Genomic DNA, 17,514 nt, shown 5'->3' on the forward strand with positions numbered 1-17,514 from the left:
GAAATATAAAAAGAAGAAATGCTGTTTTAGTGCCAGGAATGTCTACATTATTCACTTTGTGCTGTTTTTAAAATGGTATTTTTATAATTTTGTGTAAAACTGGCCTAATTACATAAATAACAAAAAAAGGCACAATACCGTGACTGGAACGATACACATATAACCCGCACATAAAAGAGAGAAGCTCACGACGACGTTTCGGTCCGACTTGGACCATTTACAAAGTCACGCAGTGTGACTTTGTAAATGGTCCAAGTCAGACTGAAACGTCGTCGTGAACTTCTCTCTTTTATGTGCAGGTTATTTGTGTATGGCCTAATTACAGACTGTGCACTTTATAGAGTAGTTGTTATAGTTGAATGCTGGGGTGGATCTATGATGAAATTAATGAAGCTTAAGCTTCAAGACCCTTAATCCCAGAGGGACCCCAGTAGTGACTAGTCCATATTGCTTAAAAATTTTAAGTCTACTGTATGAGAAGGGTTGCAAAAGGGGCCCCCATAACAGTTCAAGCTTCAGGGCCCCAAAAATGTAGGCATACTAGCAAATTAGCTAAGAATTCAGTTGACTGGAGCAATTGAATTTACTTAAAATAGGACTCAAAGTCAGCAAAATCACCAAAGTATTCAGTTGTACAAGATAGGATTGAAGTTCTCAAACTTTGACCTTCGACAAAAGTGAAGTTAAGGCCCATAGGCCCATATGGCACATTCGTGGAGCTCCGTATTCATCAAGAACTGCAAGAAGCCCTTTCACGTGCCTTCAGCATTCTATGGAGAGGGAGCATGGGGTCATCCCACAGTCACTAAAAACAAGAGACATAGCCCCTCCCCACAAACGTGGCAGTAAAGCAATTGCAAAAAATTGCACACCTATAGCCCTAATGTCCCATATCATAAAAATCTTTCAAAGGGTTCTAAGAAGTAAGATTGCCACACACCTAGATATCCATTAGTCACACAACCCAGGGCAACATGAGTTTACAGCAGGCCACTACTACCAGTCCTAACTACTGGACCACTATCACAAGGTTTTAGAGGCACTGAAGGACAAACAAAATGCAGATGTAGTACACAAAGACTTTGCAAAAGCCTTTAACAATTTTTTTTTTAACAAGTCGGCAGTCTCCCACCGAGGCAGGGTGACCCAAAACGAAAGAAAATCCCCAAAAAGAAAATACTTTCATCCTCATTCAACACTTTCACCTCACTCACACATAATCACTGTTTTTGCAGAGGTGCTCAGAACACAACAGCTTAGAAGCATATAAGTATAAAGATACACAACATATCCCACCAAACCGCCAATATCTCGAACCCTTCCTTTAGAGCGCAGGCATTGTATTTCCCATTTCCAGGACTCAAGTCCGGCTATACAAAAATACATAACTGGATTCCCTGAATCCCTTCACTAAATATTACCCTGCTGACACAGATCGTCAGGTCCCAAAAACCATTCGTCTCCATTCACTCCTATCGAACATGCTCACGCACGCCTGCTGGAAGTCCAAGCCCCTCGCCCACAAAATCTCCCTTATCCCGTCCTTCCAACCTTTTCGAGGACAACCCCTACCCCGCCTTCCTTCCCCTACAGATTTAAACGCTCTCCATGACATTCTACTTTGATCCATTCTCTCTAAATGACCAAATCACCTCAACAACCCCTTTTCAGCCGTCTGACTAATACTTTTATTAACTCCACACTCTGAATTTTCTGCATAATATTTACACCACACACTGCCCATTGTGTAAATTCAAGAATTATGTGGATTAAAGTAAAGGTTGGATGCGAAAAGTGGGTCATAATAAGCATGTATGCACCTGGAGAAGAGTGGAATGTAGAGGAGAGAGAGAGAGATTTTGGGAGATGTTAAGTGAATGTATAGGAGCCTTTGAACCAAGTGAGAGAGTAATTGTGGTAGGGGACCTGAATGCTAAAGTAGGAGAAACTTTTAGAGAGGGTGTGGTAGGTAAGTTTGGGGTGCCAGGTGTAAATGATAATGGGAGCCCTTTGATTGAACTTTGTATAGAGAGGGGTTTAGTTATAGGTAACACATATTTTAAGAAAAAAAGGATAAATAAGTATACAAGATATGATGTAGAGCAAAATGACAGTAGTTTGTTGGATTATGTATTGGTAGATAAAAGACTGTTGAGCAGACTTCAGGATGTACATGTTTATAGAGGGGCCACAGATATATCAGATCACTTTCTAGTTGTAGCTACACTGAGAGTAAAAGGCAGATGGGATACAAGGAGAAAAGAAGCATCAGGGAAGAGAGAGGTGAAGGTTTATAAACTAAAAGAGAAGGTAGTTAGGGTAAGATATAAACAGCTATTGGAGGATAGATGGGCTAATGAGAGCATAGGCAATGGGGTCGAAAAGGTATGGGGTAGGTTTAAAAATGTAGTGTTAGAGTGTTCAGCAGAAGTTTGTGGTTACAGGAAAGTGGGTGCGGTAGGAAAGAGGAGTGATTGGTGGAATGATGATGTAAATAGAGTAGTAAGGCAGAAAAAGTTAGCATATGAGAAGTTTTTACAAAGTAGAAGTGATGCAAGGAGGGAAGAGTATATGGAGAAAAAGAGAGAGGTTAAGAGAGTGGTGAAGCAATGTTAAAAGAGAGCAAATGAGACAGTGGGTGAGATGTTATCAACAAATTTTGTTGAAAATAAGAAAAAGTTTTGGAGTGAGATTAACAAGTTAAGGAAGCCTAGAGAACGAATGGATTTGTCAGTTGAAAATAGGAGAGGAGAGTTATTAAATGGAGAGTTAGAGGTATTGGGAAGATGGAGGGAATATTTTGAGGAATTGTTAAATGTTGATGAAGATAGGGAAGCTGTGATTTCGTGTATAGGGCAAAATGGAATAACATCTTGTAGGAGTGAGGAAGAGCCAGTTGTGAGTGTGGCATGCATAGTTCCTTTGTATAAAGGCAAAGGGGACAAAAGAGAGTGCAAAAATTATAGGGGGATAAGTCTGTTGAGTATACCTGGTAAAGTGTATGGTAGAGTTATTATTGAAAGAATTAAGAGTAAGACGGAGAATAGGATAGCAGATGAACAAGGAGGCTTTAGGAAAGGTAGGGGGTGTGTTGACCAGGTGTTTACAGTGAAACATATAAGTGAACAGTATTTAGATAAGGCTAAAGAGGTCTTTGTGGCATTTATGGATTTGGAAAAGGCGTATGATAGGGTGGATAGGGGAGCAATGTGGCAGATGTTGCAGGTGTATGGTGAAGGAGGTAGGTTACTGAAAGCAGTGAAGAGTTTTTACGAGGATAGTGAGGCTCAAGTTAGAGTATGTGTGATGTCACTGTGGTTGTTTAATATATTTATAGATGGGGTTGTAAGAGAAGTAAATGCGAGGGTCTTGGCAAGAGGCGTGGAGCTAAAATATAAAGAATCACACATAAAGTGGGAGTTGTCACAGTTGCTCTTTGCTGATGACACTGTGCTCTTGGGAGATTCTGAAGAGAAGCTGCAGAGATTGGTGGATGAATTTGGTAAAGTGTGCAAAAGAAGAAAATTAAAAGTGAATACAGGAAAGAGTAAGGTAATGAGGATAACAAAAAGATTAGGTGATGAAAGATTGGATATCAGATTGGAGGGAGAGAGTATGGAGGAGGTGAATGTATTCAGATATTTGGGAGTGGACGTGTCAGCGGATGGGTCTATGAAAGATGAGGTGAATCATAGAATTGATGAGGGGAAAAGGGTGAGCGGTGCACTTAGGAGTCTGTGGAGACAAAGAACTTTGTCTTTGGAGGCAAAGAGGGGAATGTATGAGAGTATAGTTTTACCAACGCTCTTATATGGGTGCGAAGCATGGGTGATGAATGTTGCAGCGAGGAGAAGGCTGGAGGCAGTGGAGATGTCATGTCTGAGGGCAATGTGTGGTGTGAATATAATGCAGAGAATTCGTAGTTTGGAAGTTAGGAGGAGGTGCGGGATTACCAAAACTGTTGTCCAGAGGGCTGAGGAAGGGTTGTTGAGGTGGTTCGGACATGTAGAGAGAATGGAGCGAAACAGAGTCACTTCAAGAGTGTATCAGTCTGTAGTGGAAGGAAGGCGGGGTAGGGGTAGGCCTAGGAAAGGTTGGAGGGAGGGGGTAAAGGAGGTTTTTTGTGCAAGGGGCTTGGACTTCCAGCAGGCATGTTTGAGCATGTTTGATAGGAGTGAATGGAGACAAATGGTTTTTAATACTTGACGTGCTGTTGGAGTGTAAGCAAAGTAACATTTATGAAGGGGTTCAGGGAAACCGGCAGGCCGGACTTGAGTCCTGGAGATGGGAAGTACAGTGCCTGCACTCGGAAGGAGGGGTGTTAATGTTGCAGTTTAAAAACTGTAGTGTAAAGCACCCTTCTGGCAAGACAGTGATGGAGTGAATGATGGTGAAAGTTTTTCTTTTTCGGGCCACCCTGCCTTGGTGGGAATCGGCCAGTGTGATAATAAAAAAATAAAAATTGCCCTTAGACAGGACATCACTTCCTCCAACTGCCTCCTCACTGTTGCATTCACAAAACAAGCTTCACACCCATTTAAGAGTGTTGGTACTACTATACTTTCATACATTCCCTTCTTTGCCTCCATAGATAAAGTTTTTTTGTCTCCACATATACCTCAATATATTATATTTATAGATGGGGTTGTAAGAGAAGTAAATGCGAGGGTCTTGGCAAGAGGCGTGGAGTTAAAAGATAAAGGATCACACACAGGGTGGGAGTTGTCACAGCTGCTCTTTGCTGATGACACTGTGCTCTTGGGAGATTCTGAAGAGAAGTTGCAGAGATTGGTGGATGAATTTGGTAGGGTGTGCAAAAGAAGAAAATTAAAGGTGAATACAGGAAAGAGTAAGGTTATGAGGATAACAAAAAGATTAGGTGATGAAAGATTGAATATCAGATTGGAGGGAGAGAGTATGGAGGAGGTGAACGTATTCAGATATTTGGGAGTGGACGTGTCAGCGGATGGGTCTATGAAAGATGAGGTGAATCATAGAATTGATGAGGGAAAAAGAGTGAGTGGTGCACTTAGGAGTCTGTGGAGACAGAGAACTTTGTCCTTGGAGGCAAAGAGGGGAATGTATGAGAGTATAGTTTTACCAACGCTCTTATATGGGTGTGAAGCATGGGTGATGAATGTTGCAGCGAGGAGAAGGCTGGAGGCAGTGGAGATGTCATGTCTGAGGGCAATGTGTGGTGTGAATATAATGCAGAGAATTCGTAGTTTGGAAGTTAGGAGGAGGTGCGGGATTACCAAAACTGTTGTCCAGAGGGCTGAGGAAGGGTTGTTGAGGTGGTTCGGACATGTAGAGAGAATGGAGCGAAACAGAATAACTTCAAGAGTGTATCAGTCTGTAGTGGAAGGAAGGCGGGGTAGGGGTCGGCCTAGGAAGGGTTGGAGGGAGGGGGTAAAGGAGGTTTTGTGTGCAAGGGGCTTGGACTTCCAGCAGGCATGCGTGAGCGTGTTTGATAGGAGTGAATGGAGACAAATGGTTTTCAATACTTTACGTGCTGTTGGAGTGTGAGCAAAGTAACATTTATGAAGGGATTCAGGGAAACCGGCAGGCCGGACTTGAGTCCTGGAGATGGGAAGTACAGTGCCTGCACTCTGAGGGAGGGGTGTTAATGTTGCAGTTTGAAAACTGTAGTGTAAAGCACCCTTCTGGCAAGACAGTGATGGAGTGAATGATGGTGAAAGTTTTTCTTTTTCGTGCCACCCTGCCTTGGTGGGAATCGGCCAGTGTGATAATAATAATAAAATATACCTCAACACACCACTCACCTTTTTTTCCCTCATCAATTCTAAAATTAACCTCATCCTTCATAAATCAATCTGCCGACACTTCAACCACCAAGTATCTGAAAGCATTCACTTCTTCCATACTACTCCTCCCCAATTTGATATCCATTTTTTTTTATCAAAATAATCTGATACCCTCATCACCTTATGTTCACTATGTTCACTTTCACCGGGTGGCCCGGTGGCCTGGTGGCTAAAGCTCCCGCTTCACACACGGAGGGCCCGGGTTCGATTCCCGGCGGGTGGAAACAACTGACACGTTTCCTTACACCTGTTGTCCTGTTCACCTAGCAGAAAATAGGTACCTGGGTGTTAGTCGACTGGTGTGGGTCGCATCCTGGAAGACAAGATTAAGGACCCCAATGGAAATAAGATAGACAGTCCTCGATGACGCACTGACTTTCTTGGGTTATCCTGGGTGGCTAACCCTCCGGGGTTAAAAATCCGAACGAAATCTTATCTTATTATCACTCTCAAACTCATCCACTAACTTTTGCAGTTTTTCTTTAGAATCCCCCAAAAGCACAGTATCATCAGCAAAAAGCAACTGTATCAATTCCCATTTTGTATTTGATTCCCCATAATTTAATCCCACCCCTCTCCCGAACACCCTACCATTTACTTCTTTTACAACCCCATCTATAAATATATTAAACAACCATGGTGACATTACACATCCCTGTCTAAGACCTACTTTTACCGAGTAGTCGTCTCCCTCTCTTCTACACACCCTAACCTGAGACTCACTATCCTCATAAAAACTATTTACAGCATTTAGTAACTTACCACCTATTCCATATACTTGCAACACCTGCCACATTGCTCCCCTATCCACTCTATCATATGCCTTTTCTAAATCCATACATGCAATAAAAACTTCCCTACCTTTATCTAAATACTGTTCACATATATGCTTCAATGTAAACACTTGATCTACAAGTCCTAACCGATAAAAGCTGGGAAGATATACTAAGCAACACAGACCCCAACTTATGCCTAGAACAGATTAACTTGGTGGCACTCGATATATGCACAAGGCTTATTCCTCTAAGAAAAAGAAGGAGTAGATGTAAAATAGAAGGAGACAGGCGCTCCCTTTACAGGCGACGGAAAAGAATAACAGAGCGGCTAAAAGAGGTCAATATGTCTGAAATGTGTAGGGAGACACTGGTCAGAGAAATAGCAAGCATCGAACTTAAGCTAAAGGAATCTTATAGGAGTCAGGAATCGCGGGAAGAACTAAAAGCCATAAAGGAAATCGAAAGAAACCCAAAGTATTTCTTCTCCTATGCCAAATCAAAGTCGAGAACAACGTCCAGTATTGGGCCCCTACTTAAACAAGATGGGTCCTACACAGATGACAGCAAGGAAATGAGTGAGCTACTCAAGTCCCAATACAACTCAGTTTTTAGCAAGCCGCTAACCAGACTGAGAGTCGAAGATCAAAATGAATTTTTTATGAGAGAGCCACAAAATTTGGTTAACACAAGCCTATCCGATGTTATCCTGACGCCAAATGACTTCGAACAGGTGATAAATGACATGCCCATGCACTCTGCCCCAGGGCCAGACTCATGGAACTCCGTGTTCATCAAGAACTGCAAGAAGCTCCTATTACGAGCCTTTTCCATCCTATGGAGAGGGAGCATGGACACGGGGGTCGTCCCACAGTTACTAAAAACAACAGACATAGCCCCACTCCACAAAGGGGGCAGTAAAGCAACAGCAAAGAACTACAGACCGATAGCACTAACATCCCATATCATAAAAATCTTTGAAAGGGTCCTAAGAAGCAAGATCACCACCCATCTAGAAACCCATCAGTTACACAAACCAGGGCAACATGGGTTTAGAAAAGGTCGCTCCTGTCTGTCTCAACTATTGGATCACTATGACAAGGTCCTAAATGCACTAGAAGACAAAAAGAATGCAGATGTAATACATACAGACTTTGCAAAAGCCTTCAACAAGTGTGACCATGGCGTAATAGCGCACAAAATGCGTGCTAAAGGAATAACAGGAAAAGTCGGTCGATGGATCTATAATTTCCTCACTAACAGAACACAGAGAGTAGTCGTCAACAGAGTAAAGTCCGAGGCAGCTACAGTGAAAAGCTCTGTTCCACAAGGCACAGTACTCGCTCCCATCTTGTTCCTCATCCTCATATCCGACATAGACAAGGATGTTAGCCACAGCACCGTGTCTTCCTTTGCAGATGACACCCGAATCTGCATGACAGTGTCTTCCATTGCAGACACTGCAAGGCTCCAGGCGGACATCAACCGAATCTTTCAGTGGGCTGGAGAAAACAATATGAAGTTCAACGATGAGAAATTTCAATTACTCAGATATGGTAAACACGAGGAAATTAAATCTTCATCAGAGTACAAAACAAATTCTGGCCACAAAATAGAGCAAAACACCAACGTCAAAGACCTGGGAGTGATCATGTCGGAGGATCTCACCTTCAAGGACCGTAACATTGTATCAATCGCATCTGCTAGAAAAATGACAGGATGGATAATGAGAACCTTCAAAACTAGGGAGGCCAAGCCCATGATGACACTCTTCAGGTCACTTGTTATATCTAGGCTGGAATATTGCTGCACACTAACAGCACCTTTCAAGGCAGGTGAAATTGCTGACCTAGAAAATGTACAGAGAACCTTCACAGCGCGCATAACGGAGATAAAACACCTCAATTACTGGGAGTGCTTGAGGTTCCTAAAACTGTATTCCCTGGAACGCAGGCGGGAGAGATACATGATTATATACACCTGGAAAATCCTAGAGGGACTAGTACCGAACTTACACACGAAAATCACTCACTACGAAAGCAAAAGACTTGGCAGACGATGCAACAGGGGTGTCACTAGCACGTTAAGAGACCATACAATAAGTGTCAGGGGCCCGAGACTGTTTAACTGCCTCCCAGCATACATAAGGGGGATTACCAACAGACCCCTGGCAGTCTTCAAGCTGGCACTGGACAAGCACCTAAAGTCAGTTCCTGACCAGCCGGGCTGTGGCTCATACGTTGGTTTGCGTGCAGCCAGCAGCAACAGCCTGGTTGATCAGGCTCTGATCCACCAGGAGGCCTGGTCACAGACCGGGCTGCGGGGGCGTTAACCCCCGGAACTCTCTCCAGGTAAACTCCAGGTAAACACATCCCCTACCCACTCTAAAACCTCCCTGCTCATCCACAATCCTACATTCTGTCTTACCTCTAATTCTTTCAATTATAACCCTACCATACACTTTTCCTGGTATACTCAGTAAACTTATTCCTGTATAATTTTTACAATCTCTTTTGTTCCCCTTCCCTTTATATAAAGGAACTATACATGCTCTCTGCCAATCCCTAGGTACCTTCCCCTCTTTCATACATTTATTAAACAAAAATACCAACCACTCCAACACTATATCCCCCCCTGCTTTTAACATTTCTGTCATGATCCCATCAGTTCCAGCTGCTTTATCCCCTTTCACTCTACATAATGCCTCATGCACCTCCCCCACACTCACATCCTGTTCTTCTTCACTCCTAAAAGATGGTATACCTCCCTGGCCAGTGCATGATATTACCGCCTCCCTTTCTTAGTCGACATTTAAAAGTCCCTCAAAATATTCTCGCCATCTACCCAAAACCTCCATCTCCCCATCTACTAACTCCCCTACTCTGTTTTTAACTGACAAATCCATTCGTTCCCTAGGCTTTCTTAACTCACTCCAAAATTTTTTCTTATTTTCATTAAAATTTCTTGACATTGCCTCTCCCACTCTATCATCTGCTCTCCTTTTGCACTCTCTCACCACTCTCTTCACCTTTCTTTTACTCTCCATATACTCTGCTCTTCTTATAACACTTCTCCTTTGTAAAAACCTCTCATAAGCTAACTTTTTCTCTTTTATCACACTCTTTACTTTATCATTCCGCTAATCACTCCTCTTTCATCCTGCATCCACCCTCGTATAACCACAAACTTCTGCCCTACATTCTAATACCGCATTTTTAAAACTATTCCAACTCTCTTCAACCCCCCCCTCCCCCCACAACTCATACTTGCACCAGTCCACCTTTCTGCCAAAAGTTGTTTATATCTCACCCGAACTTCCTCTTCCCTTAGTTTATACACTGTCACCTCCTTCTTACTTGTTGTTGCCATTTTCCTCTTTTCCCATCTACCTCTTACTCTAACTGTAGCTACAACTAAATAATTTTTTTTATTTTTTTTTATTTATAATTTGAGCACACTTACAGAGGTACAAAAAAAATACAGATAAGAGCAGCATGCCAAAGCCACTTATACTATGCATAGCATTACGGGCTGGCTTAAAATTAACTTAAGATTAACTAAGCAATGATGAAATCAGTGAAAAACATTAATGTAAACTGATTACTATAAAGCACAAGTGAGTATTACAAAGACAGGTCATATGGTTGCATGCATTGTTATAAATTCAGTAGAATGGAGTATTCTGTTAGGTAGTGTATTTAAAAAATAATAAAGTTAGATTGGGTTTTAGGTTTAACATTTATGTGATATAATTGTGAGAAACATTTAAGATATACAATTTATAAGGTTCAGTTATTCAGTATTTATTTGGTTTTGGGTGAGTAAGTGATCTTTGAGAAGAGACTTGAATTTATAAACAGGTAGTGTTTCTTTTATATTTACAGGTAATGAATTCCAGATTTTAGGGCCTTTTATGTGCATTGAGTTTTTGCATAGCGTGAGATGGACACGAGGAATATCAAAGAGTGATCTGTGCCTTGTGTTATGGTCATGTGTTCTGTTGAGGTTGGCAAGGAGATGTTTGAGGGGAGGGTTAATATCAGAGTTGAGTGTTCTATGTATGTAATAGGTGCAGTAATAAGTATGGATGTTTTGTATGGTGAGTAGGTTGAGTGTATTGAATATTGGTGGAGTGTGTTGCCTGTAGTGAGAATTTGTTATCATTCTAACTGCAGCCTTTTGTTGGGTAATTAGTGGTCTGAGATGGTTACTTGTTGTTGAGCCCCATGCACAAATTCCATAGGTGAGATAGGGGTAAATAAGAGAGTGATATAGGGCCAGGAGGGCTGACTGTGGAGCATAGTACCGTATCTTCGATAGTATGCCTACAGTCTTGGAAATTTTCTTAGAAATTTGTTGAATATGTGTATGAAATTTGAGTCTATTATCAAGGTGGATTCCTAAGAATTTTCCCTCTGTTAGCTTTGTGATAGGTGATCCGTTTATCATTATGTTAAGAGGGACATCTGTAGCTCTGTTACCAAACTGAATGAAGTAGGTTTTGTCAATGTTTAGTGTAAGTTTGTTAGTACTCATCCAGGTAGATATTTTCTGTAATTCGGTATTTACAGTATTGGCTAGCGTGACTGGGCTCGGGTGGGAGAAGACGTATGTTGTGTCATCAGCAAATAGTGTGGGTTTGAGTAATTGAGAAGCAATATATCAGTTGCCCCTCCATAAACATGTACATCCTGGAGCCTACCCATCAACCTTTTATCCACCAATACATAAACTAACAGACTACTTTCATTACGTGCTATATCATACCTTATATATTTATTTATCCTCTTCTTCATAAAATATGGATTACTTATTACCAAACCTCTTTCTACACATAGCTCAATTAAAGGCTCCCCATTTTCATTTACCCCTGGTACCCCAAATTATCCAACTACTTCCTCCACAACATTTTTGCCCACTTTAGCATTGAAATCCCCAACCACCATTACTCTCACACTTGGTTCAAAACTCCCCACACATTCACTCAACATTTCCCAAAATCTCTCTCTCTGCTCTTCACTTCTCTCTTCTCCAGGTGCATATATGCTTACTATAACCCACTTCTCACATCCAACCTTTATTTTACTCCACATAATCCTTGAATTAATACATTTATAGTCCCTCTTTTCCTGCCATAACTTATCCTTCAACATTATTGCTACTCCTTCTTTAGCTCTAACTCTATTTGAAATCCCTGACCTAATCCCATTTATTCCTCTCCACTGAAACTCTCCCACCCCCTTCAGCTTTGTTTCACTTAAAGCCAGGACATCCAGCTTCTTCTCATTCATAACATCGACAATCATCTCTTTATCATTAACATCCATGTACATTCAGACTTCCCACTTTGACAATTTTCTTCTTATTCTTTTTAGTAATTATTACAGGAAAAGGGGTTACTAGCCCATTGTCCAAGGCATTTTAGTTGACTTTTACAACAATCATGGCAGTATGACAAATATGACCATGATAAAGGAATAACCAGAAAAGTTGGTAGATGGATCTATAATTTTCTAACAAACAGGACACAAAGGGTAATAGTAAACAGAGTAAAGTCTGAAGCAGACACAGTGAAAAGCTCTGTTCCATAAGGCACAGTACTCGCCCCCATCCTGTTCCTTGTCCTTATATCTCACACAGACAGAGATGTAAGCCACAACCCTGTGTCTTCCTTTGCGGATGACACCCGAATTTGCAAGACAGCATAATCCATCGATGGCACTCGAAGACTCCAAGCGGACATCAACCAAATCTTTACATGGGCCACAGAAAACAACAAGAGAAATTTCAACTGCTCCTATATGGAAAACTCAAGAAAATTAAGACTGTATCAGAGTATAAAACAAATTCCAATCACACAATAGAGCGAAAACCTAATGTGAAGGATCTGGGAGTGATAATGTCAGAGGATCTCACTTTCAAATATCACAAGAATGCATCTGCCACATCTGCTAGGAAAATGATAGGATGGATTACCTGGAGTTTACCTGGAGAGAGTTCCGGGGGTTAACACCCCCGCGGCCCGGTCTGTGACCACCAGACCTCATGGTGGATCAGGGCCTGATCAACCAGGCTGTTACTGCTGGCTGCACGCAATCCAACGTACAAGCCACAGCCCGGCAGGTCAGGTACCGACTTTAGGTGCTTGTCCAGTGCCTGCTTGAAGACAGCCAGAGGTCTATTGGTAATCCCCCTTATGTATACTGGGAGGCAGTTGAACAGTCTTGGCCCCTGACACTTATTGTGTTGTCTCTTTATGTGCTAGTGACACCTATGCTTTTCACTGGGGGGGATGTTGCATCATCTGCCAAGTCTTTTGCTTTCGTAGTGAGTGATTTTCGTGTGCAAGTTTGGTACTAGTCCCTCTAGGATTTTCCAGGTGTATTTATTATTATTATTTTATTATTATCACACTGGCCGATTCCCACCAAGGCAGGGTGGCCTGAAAAAGAAAAACTTTCACCATCATTCACTCCATCACTGTCTTGCCAGAAGGGTGCTTTACACTACAGTTTTTAAACTGCAACATTAACACCCCTCCTTCAGAGTGCAGGCACTGTACTTCCCATCTCCAGGACTCAAGTCCGGCCTGCTGGTTTCCCTGAACCCCTTCATAAATGTTACTTTGCTCACACTCCAACAGCACGTCAAGTATTAAAAATCATTTGTCTCCATTCACTCCTATCAAACACGCTCACGCATGCCTGCTGGAAGTCCAAGCCCCTCGCACACAAAACCTCCTTTACCCCCTCTCTCCAACCTTTCCTAGGCCGACCCCTACCCCGCCTTCCTTCCACTACAGACTGATACACTCTTGAAGTCATTCTGTTTCGATCCATTCTCTCTACATGTCCGAACCACCTCAACAACCCTTCCTCAGCCCTCTGGACAACAGTTTTGGTAATCCCGCACCTCCTCCTAACTTCCAAACTACGAATTCTCTGCATTATATTCACACCACACATTGCCCTCAGACATGACATCTCCACTGCCTCCAGCCTTCTCCTCGCTGCAACATTCATCACCCATGCTTCACACCCATATAAGAGCGTTGGTAAAACTATACTCTCATACATTCCCCTCTTTGCCTCCAAAGACAAAGTTCTTTGTCTCCACAGACTCCTAAGTGCACCACTCACTCTTTTCCCCTCATCAATTCTATGATTCACCTCATCTTTCATAGACCCATCCGCTGACACGTCCACTCCCAAATATCTGAATACATTCACCTCCTCCATACTCTCTCCCTCCAATCTGATATTCAAACTTTCATCACCTAATCTTTTTGTTATCCTCATAACCTTACTCTTTCCTGTATTCACCTTTAATTTTCTTCTTTTGCACACCCTACCATATTCATCCACCAATCTCTGCAACTTCTCTTCAGAATCTCCCAAGAGCACAGTGTCATCAGCAAAGAGCAGCTGTGACAACTCCCACTTTGTGTGTGATTCTTTATCTTTTAACTCCACGCCTCTTGCCAAGACCCTCGCATTTACTTCTCCTACAACCCCATCTATAAATATATTAAACAACCACGGTGACATCACACATCCTTGTCTAAGGCCTACTTTTACTGGGAAAAAATTTCCCTCTTTCCTACATACTCTAACTTGAGCCCCACTATCCTCGTAAAAACTCTTCACTGCTTTCAGTAACCTACCTCCTACACCATACACTTGCAATATCTGCCACATTGCCCCCCTATCCACCCTGTCATACGCCTTTTCCAAATCCATAAATGCCACAAAGACCTCTTTAGCCTTATCTAAATACTGTTCACTTACATGTTTCACTGTAAACACCTGGTCCACACACCCCCTACCTTTCCTAAAGCCTCCTTGTTCATCTGCTATCCTATTCTCCGTCTTACTCTTAATTCTTTCAATAATTACTCTACCATACACTTTACCAGGTATACTCAGCAGACTTATCCCCCTATAATTTTTGCACTCTCTTTTATCCCCTTTGCCTTTATACAAAGGAACTATGCATGCTCTCTGCCAATCCCTAGGTACCTTACCCTTTTCCATACATTTATTAAATAATTGCACCAACCACTCCAAAACTGTATCCCCACCTGCTTTTAACATTTCTATCTTTACCCCATCAATCCCGGCTGCCTTACCCCCTTTCATTTTACCTACTGCCTCACGAACTTCCCCCACACTCACAACTGGCTCTTCCTCACTCCTACAAGATGTTATTCCTCCTTGTCCTATACACGAAATCACAGCTTCCCTATCTTCATCAACATTTAACAATTCCTCAAAATATTCCCTCCATCTTCCCAATACCTCTAACTCTCCATTTAATAACTCTCCTCTCCTATTTTTAACTGACAAATCAATTTGTTCTCTAGGCTTTCTTAACTTGTTAATCTCACTCCAAAACTTTTTCTTATTTTCAACAAAATTTGTTGATAACATCTCACCCACTCTCTCGTTTGCTCTCTTTTTACATTGCTTCACCACTCTCTTAACCTCTCTCTTTTTCTCCATATACTCTTCCCTCTTTGCATCACTTCTACTTTGTAAAAACTTCTCATATGCTAACTTTTTCTCCCTTACTACTCTCTTTACATCATCATTCCACCAATCGCTCCTCTTCCCTCCCGCACCCACTTTCCTGTAACCACAAACTTCTGCTGAACACACTAACACTACATTTTTAAACCTACCCCATACCTCTTCGACCCCATTGCCTATGCTCTCATTAGCCCATCTATCCTCCAATAGCTGTTTATATCTTACCCTAACTGCCTCCTCTTTTAGTTTATAAACCTTCACCTCTCTCTTCCCTGATACTTCTATTCTCCTTGTATCCCATCTACCTTTTACTCTCAGTGTAGCTACAACTAGAAAGTGATCTGATATATCTGTGGCCCCTCTATAAACATGTACATCCTGAAGTCTACTCAACAGTCTTTTATCTACCAATACATAATCCAACAAACTACTGTCATTTCGCCCTACATCATATCTTGTATACTTATTTATCCTCTTTTTCTTAAAATATGTATTACCTATAACTAAACCCCTTTCTATACAAAGTTCAATCAAAGGGCTCCCATTATCATTTACACCTGGTACCCCAAACTTACCTACCACACCCTCTCTAAAAGTTTCTCCTACTTTAGCATTCAGGTCCCCTACCACAATTACTCTCTCACTTGGTTCAAAGGCTCCTATACATTCACTTAACATCTCCCAAAATCTCTCTCTCTCTCCTCTGCATTCCTCTCTTCTCCAGGTGTATACACGCTTATTATGACCCACTTCTCGCATCCAACCTTTACTTTAATCCACATAATTCTTGAATTTACACATTCATATTCTCTTTTCTCCTTCCATAACTGATCATTCAACATTACTGCTACCCCTTCCTTTTCTCTAACTCTCTCAGATTCTCCAGATTTAATCCCATTTATTTCCCCCCACTGAAACTCCCCTACCCCCTTCAGCTTTGTTTCGCTTAGGGCCAGGACATCCAACTTCTTTTCATTCATAACATCAGCAATCATCTGTTTCTTGTCATCCGCACTACATCCACGCACATTCAAGCATCCCAGTTTTATGAAGTTTTTCTTCTTCTCTTTTGTAGAAAATGTCTACAGGAGAAGGGGTTACTAGCCCATTGCTCCTGGCATTTTAGTCGCCTCATACGACACGCATGGCTTACGGAGGAAAGATTCTTTTCCACTTCCCCATGGACAATAGAAGAAATAAAGAAATAAAGTATATAATCATGTATCCCTCCTGCCTGCATTCCAGAGAGTACAGGTTCAGGAACTTCAAGCGCTCCCAGTAATTGAGGTGTTTTATCTCCGTTATTCGTGCCATGAAGGTTCTCTGTACACTTTCTAGGTCAGCAATTTCACCTGCCTTGAAATGTGCTGTTAGTGGGCAGCAATATTCCAGTCTAGATAGAACAAGCGACCTGAAGAGTGTCATCATGGGCTTGGCATGCCTAGTATATAAGATTCTCATTATCTATCCTGTCATTTTTGTAGCAGATGCGATTGATACAATGTTATGGTCCTTGAAGGTGAGATCCTCCGACATGATCACTCCCAGGTCTTTGACGTCAGTTTTTCACTCTACAGCGGAACCTCAAAAATTGAACGTATCACATATCGAACGTTTCGAAAATAGGACCATTTTTTCGGACAAACTGTGTCCCTAGAATCAAACGCGCCCCTATTTTTGGACCGCCGGGTACGGGACCTGTCTGCCGGCCCGCTCTGTCTGCGTCCCCGCGCAGGCGCCGTGAGCAGTCTAGCTTTGTTTATGCTTGAGTGAACACTAACCTGCGCTCTCATTCACGCATTTTACAATTATTTCGTTGTGTTTAGTGCTTGTGGGACTGTGAAATAAGCTGCCATGGGCCCAAAGAAACTTGCTAGTGGTACCCCTGTGGTAAAGAAAGTGAGAAACACCATAGATGTGAAGAAGGAAATAATCCAGAAGTATGAGAGTGGTGTGAGACTTGTTGAGCTTGCCAGGATGTATGGGAGAAACAAGTCGACCATTGGTTCTATCCTGTCAAAGAAAGAACAAATCAAGGAAGCTGATGTTGCGAAAGGTGTTAATATAGGGAGTGGATGAGGTGCCTTCTTCAAAGATTAAGGAGGTTTGTGCCAAGTGGAATGATGTCCAAATGTTTGTGCAGAAGTACCACCCTGAGCAAGCTGAAACAAGCCATCTTTGCAACAAGTTCAGTGACAGAATCATGTCCCATTTTAGGGAAATGTTAAAGAGGCGCCAGAAACAGAGGACTGTGGACAGTTATTTTGTGAGACAGGGGTCCAGTGACTCTCAAGCTGGTCCTAGTGGCATTAAAAGACAGAGAATGGAAGTAATCCCAGAGATGGCTTTACCTGATGTCCTCATGGAGGGGGATTCTCCTTCCAAATA

At 42.1% G+C, this 17,514-nt stretch overlaps 1 protein-coding gene across 3 annotated transcripts in view; it reads right to left on the reverse strand.

Annotated features, from left to right (window-relative positions):
- Positions 1-17,514, reverse strand: part of LOC128706319 (uncharacterized) — a 213,413-nt gene that overhangs the window by 126,043 nt on the left and 69,856 nt on the right. The gene's annotated exons all lie outside the window — the stretch shown is intronic.

The sequence above is a fragment of the Cherax quadricarinatus genome, chromosome 3, assembly GCF_038502225.1.
Source record: "Cherax quadricarinatus isolate ZL_2023a chromosome 3, ASM3850222v1, whole genome shotgun sequence".
Taxonomy (NCBI): domain Eukaryota; kingdom Metazoa; phylum Arthropoda; class Malacostraca; order Decapoda; family Parastacidae; genus Cherax; species Cherax quadricarinatus.